This window comes from Rana temporaria, chromosome 1 (assembly GCF_905171775.1).
Source record: "Rana temporaria chromosome 1, aRanTem1.1, whole genome shotgun sequence".
NCBI classification, from domain to species: Eukaryota; Metazoa; Chordata; class Amphibia; order Anura; family Ranidae; genus Rana; species Rana temporaria.
In genome coordinates, this window is record NC_053489.1 from 86679334 (window position 1) to 86697521 (window position 18188).

Genomic DNA, 18188 nt, shown 5'->3' on the forward strand with positions numbered 1-18188 from the left:
TGCCGTCGTACGTGCTGTACGTGACCGCGTTCTTGACGTTCGCAACTTCCGACAACATTTGTGCGACCGTGTGTATGCAAGACAAGTTTAAGGCCCCTTGCACACTGGGGCATTTTTCATGCGGTACAGCGCTAAAAATAGCGCTGCTATACCGCATGAAAGATCATGCCCTGTAGTGTTCAATGGGAAAGCCCGAAGGCTTTCACATTGAAGCGGTGCGCTAGCAGGAGCGCACCAGAAGTCCTGCTAGCCGCATCTTTACCGCGGTATAGGAGCGGTGTGTTCACCGCTCCTATACCGCGCCTTCCCATTGAAATCAATGGGAAAGCGTGGTAATACCGCGGTATTAACCCTTTTCCGGCCGCTAGCGGGGGTTAAAACCTCAGCGCAAGCGCCCGAATATCGCGGTAAATACGACGGTATAGCCGCGCTACAAATAGCGTGGCTATACCGTCACCGCGGCTGCACGCCTCAGTGTGAAAGTAGCCTAAGCCAACATCCGTCGGAAAATTATCGACGGTTTGGTTGTCGGAATGTCCGATCGTGTGTATGCCTCATTAGACTTTCACAGGGTTGCAAATTCTTTCAAATATATATTTATTTACCTTTATTGTCATTCAGCATAAAGGCTGTTATCTCCAGTGGCGGCTGTTTTTTTTTGGGGGGGGGGGGGGCAAACAATGCACCCACAGTCCCATTTCTGGTTGGTCGGGTCGGTTCACCCGCCTCAACACCACCAACGGTGGCTCTGCGCCCTAAGCCCACTCTTTTTGAAGCCTATTAGAGCTTCAGACCCTAATCTTGTGTTTCTAAAAAAACATTGGAATCCATGAGACCGGCAGCCAGCATTTAGATTAGGGGGCCGGGCGCATGGATAAGGGGGACCACTGGTTATTTCTATAGCTACAAAACCAGCAAATACATGTGCTCCTAAACTGATATAATTCAATTTCTAATTCTACTGTAATTATTTGAATTCTATACTAATCATTCACAAAACATATATTCAACATACACACATGCTCCCAGGGCCGATGCTACCACTAGGCAGCCGCCTAGGGCGCACTGATGCCTAGGGGGCGTGCGGCCACTGGTGTTCCTATTCTTTTCCCTCTGTAGCAAGCAACTAAGTCTCAGCAGCCAGCTGCCACTCTGTTCGCACATAGTGTCAGAGGCACAGTGGCGGCGGAGGACTGTGTCTGTGTCCCAACTCCCAAATGAATGGAAGCAAGCAAAAATTTATTGATGGCCACTGGTAGGCTGCATTGATGGACACTGGTAGGCTGCATTGATGGGCGCTGGTGAAGCTGCATTTGATGGGCGCTGGTGAGGCTGCATTTGATGGCCACTGGTAGGCTGCATTGATGGGCGCTGGTGAGGCTGCATTTGATGGGCGCTGGTGAGGCTGCATTTGATGGGCGCTTCATTAAAAAGGTGGGGTATACATGAGCAGGGCAAAAAGGGTGGAGTCAAGGGGGGGTGGCAAAATGAGGTTTCGCCTAGGATGCCAAAAATCCGTGCACCAGCCCTGCATGCTCCTGAAACTAAGCTATCCATTTGGGTTGCTTTATAGGCTACCATAAAGTGTATGTAAACCCTAACTATAAACTTTGATTATTTGCACACTTTTGGTCTGTTAACCATAACAATTAATAATACAATTAAAAGTGTTTTGTTATATCTGTTGTGCAAAAAACACTTCTTGATCCTGCCAGGAATTCAGTGAACTGGGGACATCCTATGCTCTTTCCCTGTCCTGCAGTTATCATTTAGCATTATTACAAGGTCTCCCTGTGAACAACACATCACCATATGCTATGGCGATGAAGAAGAGAAGAGGGTGTCCTGTAGTTCCAGCTTCACGTCCTAGGGTGACAACACTGCTCCTCCATTGGTTTTGTACTGGTTGTAGTACTGTTGTTACCCTAGGACAGGATGTTTGGTACTGACCGGATAACCAGGTGAAAATAATTGGGTAAAAGTCTGAAAAAGGAAATTTAGAAATTTTAAACAGTCAATTTAGAACTGAGTTAAGATTTTGTTCTCTTTATGCAGCTTTATTGGTAAATGCATTTATGTGGCCCTTTACAAGTTTGATTCTTTTTAATTTCAGCTGACATTTTCAGAAACGTTTGCACTGAATTTTAGAGTACTTCCTAGGGAGCCACAATATTTCTATCCTTACACAAAAAAACAGGAATGCCAAAATAAAGATCCTGTATTAAAGTAGGATTGTATGTGGCAGAGCATCCCTCTGAGTGACTCAGGTAGGTAGGATGACTCTTCAACAGCATCTCTAGTGACCCCCCCTGCTTGCTGGAAACTTGGATAAGATTCCAAAAGTTGGAAGGGGTCTAGGGAGAGCTGTCTGGAGTAGTCTGAGGGCCCTGACCAATCCCTAACAGATGAGTTGGCAGGGGGCAGGCCCCCTCAAAATCTCTGGGTCAACCCAGCCGGGGCAGTGTGGAGTTCATGTGGAAGATGGAGATGGAGTGTTGGGCCTTTGAGAGTAGCTCCCCAGTCTATAGGGGGGGGGGGTGGTGAACTCAGGCCTGGGTTTGGATGTGAAAGGGACCCTCTTCTCATGACACACAGAGGGATCCTTACCAGAAGGCATAGAAGCAAGGAGAGGGCAGTGGGGAAACCACTGCCGGGCAAATCTCCAGGGAGAAAGACAGCCAGGAGGGCTGGTGAGTGTTACAGCCAGAGGACGGAGAGGCATGCCTGGGAGTGGGTGCAAACAGTCTGGGATGAATGAAGAGTCAGTCTGGGAGGACTGGAGAGAAGTAGCCAAGAGGGCAAGTGAAAAGGGCAGCTGCAACTACGGGCTGTCAGTGCATGAAAAGGTGGTACTGGGAGCAGTAGCCACAGGAATAGGACAGCTAACACAAAGACCTTTCTTTTTGCTACACTACCAAAGGGGACCGCAGTCCCTGCCTGCAAAGGGCATTCACTTGGATCTGATTGAGATTATGTTGGATCAAACTGTCAGTGCTAACTAGTCCTGGGAGATGTAGTTCTACAAGTAAGTTTGTGCTGGAGGTAGAAGAGAAGTGTGTATACTGGATGTATATAGTTTATGTCCCTGGTGATTTATTTTCTGATCAAGTGGGCATCCCATAAGTGCCCTTACCCCATCCAAGTTTAATCCCCCTTAATAAAAAAAGTGGAAAATCCATGTGCTTGGCTGTGCAGGGTGTGAGATACCTATATTCACCAGTGGCTCCTGCATATTCACTAGCGGGTAGTGCTACAATTTTGATCAAGGATTTACAGTGATCAGATCGGGAGGTGGACTGAGACCGAAATCCAAAGTTCAAACAAAACATAACCAAAAGCATCTGAACATAGCAAACAGAAAAAGAAAAGCTAAGTGTAATGTCAAAAACAATAAAAAGGAATCCAAAGCACGCATATGCAACCTAATACATTCAGCGTACAGACAATGTGATCAGGCACTATGCAACTGAACTGAGACAAATAAAAGCGGAGCTCCACCCTAAAGTGGAACTCCCGCTAATCGGAACCCTCCCCCCCCTCCGGTGTCACATTTGACACCTTTCAGGGGGAGGGGGATGCAGATACCTGTCTAAAGACAGGTATTTGCACCCAGTTCTGGCCACACAGTCTCGGGTAAACTGTGGGCATGACGTCACCTCCTCCCCCCCCCCCCCATTGTGTTCTGGGAACACTCAGCTCCCAGAACACAGCGGGAGCCAATCGGCAGGCGTAGCGCGACTTCGCGCATGCGTCGTAGGGGACCGGGCAGTGAAGCCGGAGTGCTTCACTTCCTGGTTTCCTCACCGAGGATGGCGGGGGGGGCAGCAGAGTGATGTCCTCTGCTGTGGACGGCGCTGGACTCCAGGACAGGTAGGTGTCCTAATATTAAAAGTCAGCAGCTGCAGTATTTGTAGCTGCTGGCTTTTAATAAAAAAAATTTCAGCGGACATCCGCTTTAAGCTATGCTGATTAAAGCCAGGTGTGCATTAGCAGCGTAACCATGTCACAATGCTGAATATCTTCCAAATAGTGGACTCATGCACCTGGATCTAGCAAGCCATAAAAGGACTTCATGCAATAGAGGGAAGAGGGTAGTGGTATGCAGCCAAGAGCAGTTCTTTACAATTTGTAGGCATTGGGGGTTATTTACGAAAGGCAAATCCACTTTGCACTACAAGTGCAAAGTGCACTTGGAAGTGCAGTCGCTGTAAATCTGAGGGGTAGATCTGAAATGAGGGGAAGCTCTGCTGATTTTATCATCCAATCATGTGCAAGCTAAAATGCTGTTTCTTATTTTCCTTGCATGTCCTCCTCGTATGTACAGCGACTGCACTTCCAAGTGCAATTTCAAGTGCACTTTGCACTTGTAGTGCAAAGTGGATTTGCCTTTCATAAATAACCCTCATTGTGTGCAGGCTTTAGGATATATTCAATAAAAGTGTTATATGGTGCACTTTCAGTGTATCAACCTACATTTTCTATTCATGTCAACTCAATAGCATACTTCAAAAATGCATCTAATTAATGCATGATCTTGCATGAACATCTGGTGTGAATATGTTCTTATTGATTTCCTTTTGTAACTGTATTTTTTCCTGCTGGGAATGACATACTGACTGGGGGTCATTTACTAAAGGCAAATCCACTTTGCACTACAAGTGCAAAGTGCACTTGAAATTGCACTGAAAGTGCACTTGGAAGTGCAGTCGCTATAGATCTGTGGGGGACATGCAAGGAAAATAAAAAACAGCTTGCACATTTTAGCTTGCACATGATTGGATGATAAAATCAGAGAGCTTCCCCTCATTTCAGATCTATCCCTCAGATTTACAGCGACTGCACTTCCAAGTGCACTTTCAGTGCAATTTCAAGTGCACTTTGCACTTGTAGGGCCAGATTCTCAAAAGAGATACGACGGCGTATCTCCAGATACGCTGTCGTATCTCTGAGTCTGGCCGGTCGTATCTATGCGCCTGATTCTTAGAATCAGTTACGCATAGATTTCTATTAGATCCGACCGGCGTAAGGCTCTTACGCCGTCGGATCGTAACTGCATATTTGCGCTGGCCGCTAGGGGCGTGTACGCTGATTTACGCGTCGAAATATGTAAATCAGCTAGATACGCGAATTCACGAACGTAAGCCCGGCCGATGCAGTACAGATACGCTGTTTACGTTAGGCTTTTCCCGGCATAAAGTTACCCCTGCTATATGGTGGCGTAAGTGCGGCGTACCAATGTTAAGTATGGCCGTCGTTCCCACGACGAAATTTGAAAATTTTACGTCGTTTGCGTAACTCGTCCGTGAATGGGGCTGGACGTAATTTACGTTCACGTCAAAACCAATACGTCCTTGCGGCGTATTAGGAGCAATGCACACTGGGAGATTTCCACGGACGGCGCATGCCAATCACGTCAATCACGTCGGGTCACAGAACATTTACATAAAACACGCCCCCTGTTCCAAATTTGAATTAGGCGGGTTTACGCCGGCCTTTTTACGCTACGCCGCCGCAACTTACGGAGCAAGTGCTTTGAGAATACAGCACTTGCCTGTCTAAGTTGCGGAGGCGTAATATAAATAGGTTACGTTACACCCGCACAAAGTTACGCCAAACTACGAGAATCTGGCCCGTAGTTTGCACTTGTAGTACAAAGTGGATTTTCCTTTCGTAAATAACCCCCAATACACATAGTCCCTAATCTTCCCTGTCTTTGCCCTCATAATATTATAATGTAATATTATGTCTTTATCTTAGAACTTGGAAATTAAGGCTTGCTTATAATGCTGAAAAATCACGTACTTTCTTTCAGCATGAAGCTATGCCGTGTATATTTTCAACAATATCATTACACAGCTCAGTAATGCTGAAAATCAAGAATAAACTATAGTAGGTATAACATGGATGCTCAAACGGCACAGCTTTTCACAAATCAATAATGTAATAAAGATGATGTAATGAGCTATAGAGAACGGAGCATTAATAGCATGACTTTGCACAGCCAGAAATCTGAACCCTCGAGGGCAAGGCTTTTTACATTTCATCTTGAAGACCGTGTATATCTTTGGCAGATTTTAATAAACCTTTATTATGTTTTTATGCTGAAGTCGTATGCTGGTTTATTGAGGCTTCAGCAATGAGGAAGTTGAAGGAGAAAGTTTCAACAGTAAACTAGAGTATTAACTGTAGGCACAAGTTCATATATACAATTCTTACCGACAGGGAAGTTCCCTCTTTCCAGGGAAAATTTATGGTATGGCTGCTTTATGGTAAGAGATAATCTGAATCAGATAATTTACAGTATCATAAATGCTTGCAATTTTCTACCCTTGGAAAGTGACAATGCAGATCCAGATTGGCAATCAGATGATATGTATTACATGAATGTATAAAAGAAAACTGCTGCACATTTAAATTCCTGAATACAGAAAAAACAAAACAATATATAAGATGTGAAAAAAGTTGTGCTGTCTGTTATATAAAAGAGAAATAAATAAAATAAATAAATAAACAAAATAGACACAATGTAAATCAAACATGATATAAACGTATCAAAAATTGGTGTACACAAAATAAAGTGAAAATTATAAACAAGTGATTGATTTACATTGTGTCTATTTTGTTTATTAATTTATTTATTTATTATTAGGGTATTTTTTGGGGGGAGGGATTTTTTTTTTTTTTACAATAAAGATTTTTATTGAGCAAAATTAAAGAACATATAAGGTAATACAGCCGTTTTTAACATGTATGGACAACATGTAGACTTATTACATATGAACTCAGTACAAATATATGTATAATATCGTTAGCATATTCAACAACTGTTGTAAGTATGATGAGCATTGGTAATCTTCGTTAACTGTATTGAAGCCCATCGCTTTCAAGATACAACATTAGTCAAGGGGCTTCATTAAATCTAAAAGGAAGACTGAAAAAAAAAGAAATTATAGGGTCTGAATAATAAAAGGGGAAGTAAACAGATAGATAAGTACACATGTAGGTTTCAGGAATACCCCTGGGAGGGTAACATAGGTATAGTTCCAATCCCTGATTGGTGGGATAAAGACAACAGATATCTAGTGGTCAAATGTCTGATATATATATATTCGGTATGCGAGAGTATTCACCCTGTTGTCAGACTATCAAACGCTACAAAATATTTGAACTGGAACCAGGCAGGCCATGTTTTAAAGGGACTTGTCGGAAGTTTCATTCGCTATAGCGAGTGTTTCTTCCATTTTCAGAATAATGGTTTACCGTGTGGGCCCATGGGACTGTAGGCCACACGCGCCCCCAACCTTAATCCTATATATCCCTATATACTGTACAAGCATACACGACACAAGAAAACCACACCAGTTTATTTGACAGAAATGGCCGCGACACTTTATTGGTTTAACTCATATTTAAACAACCATCATAACTGAGATTCTTGAACCATAATCGCATAAAATCACATAACTCTGCCTAGCTTCACAGTATTGCCACCAAAACGTCCCCACCGGAATGCAGGGTGACCCTACCACATAGGTATCGCGACGTGAAGGGAGGGAGGGAGAGAGATCTTTACACTCGTTCTTCCGGGACCGCTGCAGAGGACGTATTGGGCCCTAAGCTGCCCTTAAATATCCTTTTCCGGGAAACCAGAACCTTCCCTGAACCCCCATTGGACCGCTTCCACCTGCACCGTTAATCAACAGGCTGCACCACACCCTCTACCACCTAAGCCTCACTTAACCCCTCTATCACCAAACAGGGGCCAGGTGGCCTCAGTCCCAAGAAAGCGGGCCTCAATTCTCTTGCCCACTCTTAACATTCTCTAAGGGAAGGGGTCATGGACAGTTTCCAGTATTTGGGGATCAAAGACTTTGCGGCAATCAGAAGGTGGTTGGTCAGGGATCGTTTGTATCTACCTAGAGGGAAGTCAGAAATATGTAGAAGGCAACATGCGGGCATGAGTTTAATCTTGGTGTCAGTGATTTGAAGGATCAATTTGCAGATTTTGCTCCAATAGGAAGCGATTTTAGGGCAAGCCCACCAAATATGAAACATGTCTGCTTTATTTTTCTGTTAGATAAAAGACAGTGCAACTTTTTTCACGTCTTCGAAGTCCAACTGACTTCTCAGCCTTGCTAGTAAATTCAGCCCCTGAAAAGCTTTGCTGGGTTGCGAGTACCGCAGGAACAACTGTAATGCCGATCTAATCTCAACAGGTTTATGACCAATTGCATGCTGCTAGGAACATGTGTATGGCTTTAGTGTAATACCAAACAGTTGGTATTACCCTATTGTAATGGGGTGGTGGAGGTGGGGAGACCTGCTGGGCTCTAAACTGCTTTTATTTGTTAAGGGGTTGACCCAGAAAAATCTATAAACATTTCCTAGCACTGGTGTAAAATCAGATGTCTAACACGGCTTCCCAAAACATATCGTTAGCAGGCTTTGGTAAGTAATAATGCCTATTCCAGCATGGCCAAACACCATTCATTTTTAAGTTTGACAGATACTTCTTTTAGTAGAACAGAAGTAAAGGAGCCACAAGTCTGGTGTATTAAGAATGACACATTTATTTAGTACAGGTACTTATATAGCACTGTCAATTTACGAAGCACTTGAAATATATATATATATATATATATATATATATATATATATATATATATATATATATATATATATATATATATATATATATATATATATATATATATATATATATTGTACCTTCACATCAGTTCCTGCCCTCAAGGAGCTTACAGTCTAAAGGTCCCTGACTCACATTCATACAAATACTAGAGCCAATTCACAATACTTACATGTCTTTGTAGGATTGGGCGAAACTGGAGTACCCAGAGGAAACCCATGCAGGGACAGGGAGAGTATGCAAACTCTCTGCAGGTAGTGCAATAGTTGGGGTTCTAACCAACAACCCCAGTGCTGATATGCAGAAGTGCTAACCACTTAGCCATTGTGCCCCGCCTCACCTATATAAGAAATGTCACTAGCTCCAGCAGCGTCATTCACCGGGCTGTCTCCGGTGGAGACAGACGGCCGGCGATGCTGCGCTCTGGATCCCGTCGTTGGATACCGACAATGTTGGAGCTGGGAGCCGGGACTGAGAGTGGATTACCACCGCTGGATTTTTTTTTTGTATTATTTAATAAAGAACTTTTTTCCCCACGGTGTGTGTGTTTTTTACAACTATTTACACTTCCTTTGTGAAATGGTAGGGGTACAATGTACCCCATTACCAATTCACATGGGGGGGCAGGATCTGGGGGTCCCCTTTGTTGGGGTCTTTCAGATTCTGATAACCCCTCCGCCCGCAGACCCCCACAACCACTGGGCAAAGGTTGTGGGGATGAGGCCCTTGTCCCCATCAACATGGGGACATCCTCCCCATGTTGAGGGCATGTGGCCTGGTACGGTTCAGGAGGGGGGGGCGCTCTCTCGTCCCCCCTCTTTTCTGCGGCCGGCCAGGTTGCGTGCTCGGATAAGGGGGTCTGGTGTGGAATTTTGGGGGAACTCCAAACCATTTTTTTTTTAAATTTGGGGTGGAGTTCTCCTTAAAATCCATACCAGACCTGAAGGGTCTGGAAAGGATATTTGGGGGGTACCCCACGTCATTTTTTTTATATCGACGGCGGGGTTCCCCTTAATAGCCATATCAGACCTGAAGGGCTGGTAATTGAATTTGGGGGGAACCCCACCCTTTTTTTTTTATGAATGAATTCTCTCTGAATTCCTGGGAGCCGACAATTCATTATAGCCGCGAGTCATTTTTAAATTACTTTTTTTCTTTCAGAAATGACACTTTGTGCAGAGACAGTTCTAAGTACAGGAAACATGAGCTATTTCACATTCTTACTTTACACCCCCCACCTAGGTACGTAATTTAAAGGAATATTTCACTTTTATTGTTTCATTTTTAGCATTATTAAATTCACTGCTCCCGAAAAAACTGCCATTTTTAAAACTTTTTTTTGCATTGATACATGTCCCCTGGTGCAGGACTCAGGTCCCCAAACACTTTTTAGGACAATAACTTGCATATTAGCCTTTAAAATTAGCACTTTAGATTTCTCCCATAGACTTTGAGGCCTCGTACACATGGCAGAATCCATCAAGAAACTTGGTGGGAGATTTTTTTTGCCGAGGAAACCGGTCGTGTGTACATTTTTCAGCGAGGAAACTGTAGAGGAACTCGACGAGCCAAAAAGAGAGCATGTTCTCTTTTTCCTCGACGGGAATGGAGAAAGTTGACTAACAAGAACTCGACGAGGAAAACGATGTGTTTCGCCCGCCAAGTTCCTTGGTCGTGTGTACGAGGCCTCACACAGTGTTCCGTGGCTTTTTATTGTTCGTTGTTCGCCAAACAGGTGAACAGGCAATGTTTGAGTCGAACATGAGTTTTACTCAAACTCAAAGCTCATCCCTAGTTATGAGGCTAATTTAATGCAGATCAGACACTAAGTGAGTTTAATTACCACCTTAATCAACCACAGAACCTATGTAATTAATGTGTGTTCGGGTTTAAAGGGATGAGGTGGCAACTCTACTACCAGCTCCCAACTACCACCCTCACTCGTACTGTTTTCTGGCTATAGAACAACTCTACAATCAAAGAAAGAGCAGACTGTTGCTAACAACTTCCCAGAAAGACAAACTATGACCCCTTATTACACAGTATTATCATCTCTTAGGCCTCGTACACACAACCATTTTCCTCTGCAAAATCCATCAAGAAAAAAGCTGGCAGAGCATTTTTGCAGAGAAAAACGGTCGTGTGTATGTTTTTCGTCGAGAAAACTGTCGTGGATCTCGACGAAAAAAAAAGAGAACATGCTCTCTTTTTTCTCGTTGGGAGACTCAATTTCCTCGTCGCGTTTCTCGTCGGGCTGGTTTACGACGAGAAACACGTGCGTGTGTATGCTTAGAAACCCGCGCATGCTCAGAATAAAGTATGAGATGGGAGCGCACCTTTGGTAAAAGTAGCGTTCGTAATGGAGATACCACATTCGTCACGCTGTAACAGACTGAAAAGCGCGAATCGTCTCTCACCAAACTTTTACTTAACACGCAGTAACATGAGATAAGCAAAAGCAGCCCCAAGGGTGGCGTCAGTGGAATCAAACTTCCCCTTTATAGTGCCGTCGTACGTGTTGTACGTCACCAAGTTTAAGAACGACGAGATTTTGTCTTGACAGTGTGTATGCAAGGAAAGCTTCACAAGATTCTCGTCAAGCTTGACAAGAACCTCGTCTAGGAAAACAACGTTTCTTTTACGATGAGATTCTCGGTCGTGTGTACGAGGCCATAGGCTGGATTCACACCTATGCATTTTTAATGCTTTTTGCATTTTGCAGATTTGTACTACAGAACGTGTTCCATAGGAAACCATGGTAAATGGACTGTAGTGCAAATCTACAAAATGCAAAAAGCACTAAAAATGCATTAGGTTCAAACCAGGACACATATTTGTGTTACTTAATGCATTAGTCTAATTATGGCAATCTAATTGAATGAAAAATCCAATACTACCATGTTGCTTTCATAGTTCCTTAGTTATGTTTCAGGGAGTGTGTCATGAAATATGATTGGACAAACATGTGTAGCGCATTCCATTTTAGCACTGACATATGGGCCTCAATGTGCAAAAAAAACGTGCAGTGTCCATTGTAGTGGATAATAATATCCACTAGTTACAGATCGGTCTTCAAAATCAGCCTCTAATAACCCGCTTTTATGGATGAATGTGGGACTGCTCTGTTCCCATTAGTCCATCATTATCACAACATAAATGTGCAGGGGGTAGGAAGGGTTGGACAAGCTTTGCTTGTCAGCTAGACTAAGTATTATGCCTCTGAACTTTCGTCCGTCAAGAACGCAGTGACGTACAACACTACGACAAGCTGAGAAAATTAAGTTCAATGATTCGGAGCATGCGTCGAATTGTTTCCGAGTATGCATCTGAATTTTGCGCGTATGATTTTTTTCTGTCGGAAAATTTGAGAACCAGCTCTAAATCTTTTGTTGGCAGAAATTCCAACAGCAAAAGTTCGATAAGGCATACACATGGCCGTTCAAAAGCTCACATCGGACTTTTGCTGTCGGAATTTCCGATCGTGTGTACGGGGCATTAGAGGCTGCTGCCCTGCCTGCAGGTGACTGCAGTTTATACCTGCAGACTTTTTTTTGTATGACAGATTCTCTTTAAGCAATAATTAAAGCTTTAGGACAAAACATGGAGTCGCGCTAAACAAAAATGAATATGCCTTAGTGAAGAGGTCATGTGTAAATTATATGAAAAATTATGTGAAATAGTTCGCAATCATTGAACATAAAGAAAAATAGTCCAGATGGCAATTCTTGCAAAGTGAAGGTGAACAGAAGTAAGTCCAATGACGTATTAAATCAGTGTAATGTTAAATGCTGCTGCGATAGGTGAAAATCTGGAACCACCACCCAGTAATAATACTGACCCTTACCAGAGTCAAAGATCCTGACGGATCAAGTATTGCAGAAATAGCCAGATCCAATAGATGCAGCGTAGCCCACCTCCTGACAAGGTCTTCAAAAGTCACTGATCAACCGACGGAGCATCCAGAGAAAGAAATACTGACATAGTGTAAATCAGAGCCTATGATCCCTAGGGATCAGATAAAGCAGAGAGGATGTGATCCAGCATGGAAACCAGAGCGTCCTGTAATTCGGCTCTGCGCTCTCCAATCTCTGGTATAAGCGGTTAAAGCGGCTAAAGCTTAACTAGAGGAAAAAATATTGTATGACTTTTGCTGTGTACAAATATGTTACCTCTAATTATGGTTTTCCTAGGTTTGGATTGTTGCTGTGTGAGATAATACATCTAATTTAATTCATACTGATGTCAATGATGAACTTCTGATGCAACATCTGAGAGCTACGGCTCTCATAGGGTGAAGGGATCCTGTCATTGACTCTCCCTTTCCTCTACAATTGCCTATTCACAAAATGCCCTGTATTTTGTTCACAGAATATGAGGCGTCCTGTGAATGGATATGGAGAAAGGATGAGTGGGTATACCAAAGAATCTATGTTTCTCTTTTTATAGAACAAGTTTTCTATTCTTTGTGGCTGTTGGGGTATCTTCTAATGATTTATAAAAACATGACCTTGTGAACTCTTTGGTATTGAGAGTTTGCACATCCTTAGTTTCTGCCTTCTTCCTATGGTGTGAGTTGTGTGTCCCATTAGATCGGGCCACCCAAGCTAGGCAGTGCAAAAGCTGAGATAAAGCTAAAAGCAATTCACATGATTAGAAAGATAAGTACCTGAAGGACGCAATTCAGATACAAATTTGTCCAATGCAAGGTTTATAGGAAGTAGACCTATCCCTATGCCAGGGCTCCGTACCCATACTTTTTATACGCTCTGTAGTTTTGACATTGAAAGCATAATAACGCTATGTCAAAAGAAAGCAAAAATAATTATAAGTCCAGTAAAAAAACTTTTGCTGTATACTAGGGTTGTCCCGATACCACTTTTTTAGGACCGAGTACAAGTACCGATACTTTTTTTCAAGTAGTCGCCGATACCGAATACCGATACTTTTTTTTAATGTCATGTGACCGTTTTTAAACCACAATACAGACCAAAGATATTTTCTTTAGAATTATGAAGAACTGGTACATCATGGTGTGGGGCTGTTTTTTAGCATACGGTACTGGAAAACTACATATCATTGAAGGAGTGATCACTGTCAGTGCAGCTCATCGGTGCCAGTGCCCAAAAGTGCAGCTAGCCAGTGCCACCTATCAGTGCAGATCAGTGCCCATTAGTGCATCAGTGCAGGGAGGCAGCTTATTAGTGCATCTCATCAGTGCCACCCAATCAATGCCAGTGCCACCTATCAGTGCCATCCATTTATGAGTGCCATTCAATCAATGCCAGTGCCACCTATCAGTGCCATCCAATTTGTGTTTGATGTCACAAAAAAAAAAAAAAAGTATTCTATTTTGGTATCGGGAGTATTTGCGCGAGTACGAGTACTAGCGCAAATACTCGGTATCGGTCCCGATACCGATACTGGTATCGGTATCTGGACAACCCTACTGTATACATATAAGTTACTTCTAATAATGGTTCTCCAATCTCCAAAATCCAGATGGCTGCTGAGTAAGGTAATAATCCTAGATTCAGTCATGCTGGATACCACTGTCTGCACTAAGCTAAGAGCTGCGGCTCTTGTACAGTTGAGGGGTCTTGTTGTTTACCCTCCCTTTCCTCTCTCCTTGTCTATTCACAAAATACCTTCTATTTTGGCTACACCTCGTAGGTTTTAAATAGTTACATAGTTAGGTTAAAAAAAAAAAAAACATTTAGTTCATCTACTGTAGTTCAACATATAAAACAAAAAACAATAAAGACAAATACATTTTTTTTTGGAGGGAAATCGAAGGAAAAGATAGGTGAACCAACAATGCACTAGTTTAAAGCAACCTATTTATAAAATAAAAAAACAAACCTTTACAACCCCTTTTAAGCAAGATTTAGTTGGTTGGTGAGGACAGGAATAATTGTAATGGTGCCATTTTCAAAAGTGTTACAAGGGGCAGTTTAGACTCAAACTAAAACTTTGCAAGTGCTGGTATGCCGGTGTAGTTTGCTCACAGCTTCTCCCTCTAGCAGTTACCTTGTCTCTTTGTGCTTCTCCTCCCTGAGGGAAGTGTATTTACTAAACCAAAAGGTTTGCTGTAGGATTTTTGTATTTATTTTTGCTGCCTGCAATCAATCAGAATCATGATTTTTTTCAAACCTGGGGAATTAGAGTGTGGAGGAAATAGAATTTCTGTCAGATTTGTGTTGTTGTCCATGTTCTCAGTTGGGAGATTTTGCTTTTTTATATGCCCTGGTGACCCTTGTCATCTGGATACAATGCAGTAGATTTATTGTTGGCAAATAGACAGTTTACTTCGCAATGGAATTAGCATTTTGCAAAGGAAATGTCCCCAGAGTTCATTGAGCAAGGTGAGGTTCTACTGACTTCCATTATCCAAACACATGCAAACAAAAATACAGTTTCTTTTCTTGCCTTGCATGTGAATGGGTATTCTTTGCAATGTGAAATTTCACCACAATCACTAAGCTCTGCCGTAAATTCCTTTGCAAAGTGAATAGCCTTCAGTAAATCAACCCCAGTATTGGAGAAATCCGAACTGTTTCAGTTGTCATCAGAACAGGAAGTGAGAGTAAACAGGAATATGGGGGCTGATTTATTAAAAGCAAATAGACTTTTCACTTTGCAAGGAAATTATCCACGGCGCTTAGTGAATGGTGTGAGGCTCTGTTGACTTTCATTATACAATCATGTGCAAGCAAAAATGCATTTTTTTTTTTACAGTGATATTAAAGGTTTGATTTTTTTTAAATTAAAATAACAAACATGTCATACTTACCCGCTCTGTGTAATGGTTTTGCACAGAACAGCCCTGATCCTCTTCTTCTTGTGTCCCCCGATGGGCTCAGCTAAGTATTAAGTGGGGCTGCATGCAGACGTTTTCTTACCTTAATGAGTTAAGGTAAAAAAAACTTCTGCCTTTAGAACCAATTTAATTTTACATGCACATGAATGGGTATTCTTTGCAAAGTGAAATGTCACAACATTTACTAAGCCCTGGTGCAAATTTCCTTGCTAAGTGAACAGCCTTTTTGCCTTTATTATATCAATCCCATACATTATGTATCAGGAACGTGATGGCCATAGCACAGCTGAACCACCGAGATGCATGCAAATGCACAGGCGTGGGCCTGCTGGTGCCCGTATTACTGTGCTCAGGCGAACGCAAAATGCACATGCGAACACACACACCTATGCACAATTGCCATTGACACTGGCGCTAAGTGGCCTATATAAGTGCAGCAGCTGCACTAGTCCATCGTTGTCTGATTTGCAGCTGTACCCGTGTTCCTGTGCCTGATTCTGCTGACTTCTGTGTTTGACCCGGCTTGCTCTCGACTTCCCTTGAATGCTACCTACCCTGACCTCGGCTTGTCTCTGGACTTTTCTCTGTCTTCTGCTTATGTGCTTAATCTTGTGTTGCCAACCTCTGCCTGTACCAAGACAATTCTCTGCCTGCCGTCTATGCCTGCATCTGACCGTCTGTTGATGACCTGGCTTGTCTGACCTCACATCCAGTTGTTTATCTGCACTACCTGCACCTGCCTAGCTCTAGCTGGAGCTTCTTCTATTGTGGGTCACCAGTTTTCCTGCACCTGCTATTATCCGCCGCCCTCTGCTGCCTGCTGTCTACTAGTCCAGGGTCTGCTGTTCCAGCTATCTGTCCTGCACTGGTGACGCAACTGCTCCACATCACTCCTACCAGTGGAAGACTACAAAGGGACTTATACCACACCGCGCTCTCGTGGCCACTGTCACATCAGTTGTTCCCGAGCCGGGGCTGTACGAGAGGCCTCCTTCTGCACGCTCAGTCGCAAGGTACCTGACATTATTTGTTCTGCTGACATCTTGTAAAAGGTGATATTTCTCCACATTATGAAGAGTTTTCTATCTACGTCCTCCAGAACGGAAAAGTGGCAGAAACAGAAACAAAAACCTGACTGAAGTTTTAACAATTCTGACCAAAACTTTGAAAAATTGCCCCCCCCCCCATACAAACGCGTCTACCCATAACAAAATTACAGCTTTCATTGGGCTGGGCAGTACAAGCAAGAAAGTGTACAGTATTAATTTACTGATGGCTATTTGCCCTTCTTTGTTCACCAATTTATATAATCTACAAAAGTATGAGACACATGACCAACACATACTGTATACAATGCGCACATTGTAACTGACGTGTCCTTAAATGCCCTTTCTTATGTTTAGTCCACCATCGCAGCTTAAAAAAAAAAAAAAAGAGTCGCAGTAAGGGAAACATAAAACATAAGGTATGATTAAACTGCTTTATTAAACAAATGACTTGAGGATAAGTAATGCTCTTAATAAGCTGACTTGGTTCATAGCTCATTATGAATGTTTTTATGGGAATATCTGCTGGTTTAGTATAAAGTAATGCTGAAGCCAGGAAAAGCTTATTAGCTGAAGGTGTATGCCGCACTTTATCTAACATTAGCTATGGAAATAGAGTCTTCTCCACAGCTGTGAAGCCAATCCAATTAAACGTGTAGTTATTTATCATGGCTGGTGAACAGGGTGCCGTTTCAAAACAGATGTTTGCCAATTTATTACACAATGCTGTGTAAATAAGCAATTTACTTTTAATGAGATTGCTGTATCATCACTGTACCTGGAATTTACATGCTGTACCCACATGGAATTGGTGATGTAAAAATAATGAACGGTTCTTTTTTAAAGCCGAACTCCCAACATATATAAAAATTGTCAATGAATGCAGTTACTGCATATATTTTAGATCAAAATGTAAATATATTTTTAGATGTAACTAGTTTAAATACCTGCAATTTACTTGGTATCGGCCTCTTTTTTGTATATTTTATTTTATTAAAAAGAAACCAGACAAGAAGAGTTAAGCCTCATACACACGATCAGTTTTTCCGACGGGAAAACTGTGAGGAGAGCATTTGGCCGGGAATCCCGGCCGTGTGTATGCTCCTCGCAGTTTTTCCGGCTGGAAAACTGCCCAAAAACCGCCGGACAAATAAAGGGAACCATTTCTCTTTTTTCCCACCGGGGAATCCGGTGGACTTTTGCCCAGCGGTTTTTGGCAGTTTTCCTATGGGAAAAACTGCGATGGAGCATACACACGGCCGGGATTCCCGGCCAAAGCCCCATCGCTGTTTTCCTGTCAGGAAAACCGGGCGTGTGTAGGGGAAAGACTGAACTGAGCAGGTTCTCGGCTTTCCCCTCGGGATTTCCGATGGGAAATTTTCCCGTCAGAAATCCTGTACGTGTGCACGAGGCATAAGAGGCGGCTCCAGGAGCCAATGAGACATTCTATCTGCTGAAGAAGGCCATGCCCTGCAAAAATACAGAGGGATGAGCTTGTCAGTCTGCTGCTATTCATTCTATGTTCAATCACAGGATAAAGGAAGCAAGGTGAATGTTCTTTACTGCTTTAAAATACAGAAAATTCAAAAATCCAAAGTGCTGTGATGTCCGGCAGGGCTTTTTAAATCTCAGGATTGGCTAGCTAGACAGAAAAGCAAATCCTTTGAAATATAAAAGA